Source organism: Penaeus monodon, chromosome 30, assembly GCF_015228065.2.
Source record: "Penaeus monodon isolate SGIC_2016 chromosome 30, NSTDA_Pmon_1, whole genome shotgun sequence".
Lineage (NCBI taxonomy): Eukaryota > Metazoa > Arthropoda > Malacostraca > Decapoda > Penaeidae > Penaeus > Penaeus monodon.
In genome coordinates this window covers 8,237,427-8,237,879 of record NC_051415.1, presented here as the reverse complement: position 1 = coordinate 8,237,879, position 453 = coordinate 8,237,427, and the positions used below count along the sequence as shown (strand labels likewise).

At 38.9% G+C, this 453-nt stretch overlaps 1 protein-coding gene across 1 annotated transcript in view; it reads left to right on the top strand.

Moving 5' to 3' along the window:
• Window positions 1-453, top strand: part of LOC119592508 (teneurin-m-like) — a gene marked incomplete in the record, with an annotated part of 54,907 nt that overhangs the window by 49,434 nt on the left and 5,020 nt on the right.

Sequence of the window (453 nt, the reverse complement as noted above, 5' to 3'; positions counted from 1 at the left end):
TCCCTCGGGCCGAGTAAACAACAGCAAAGAAAAAGTTTTAAGCCTTTCTGGCAGGTAAGCTTAAGAATTCGAATTTTTCGTTTGGCAACGTTGGGGTCTTGAGGGTACGAGCACAGTTTGCTTGGCTGTTCACTAAGCACATTACGAGAGGAAGGAAGGACAAAATTATTATATGATGTACACACATTTCGCCGTGGAAGTATATAATGTTAAGCAGATGAGTTGAGTTGTGGGAGAACGAAATGGATATTAGATTAACAAAAAGTGCGGTAGAAATGGAATCAACTGATGAGCTCTTAGAAAGAGCAAACTTCTCTTCAAGAAGGATTATAAATAGATGAGCAATGTGTGAAGAAATGATATGGTAATATAATATTGCAGTTTAATGTTTCATAAAGTATAGCCAGCCAATAAGAGCCTTTCCCCTGCCAGTGGGAACCTACGCCATAAATA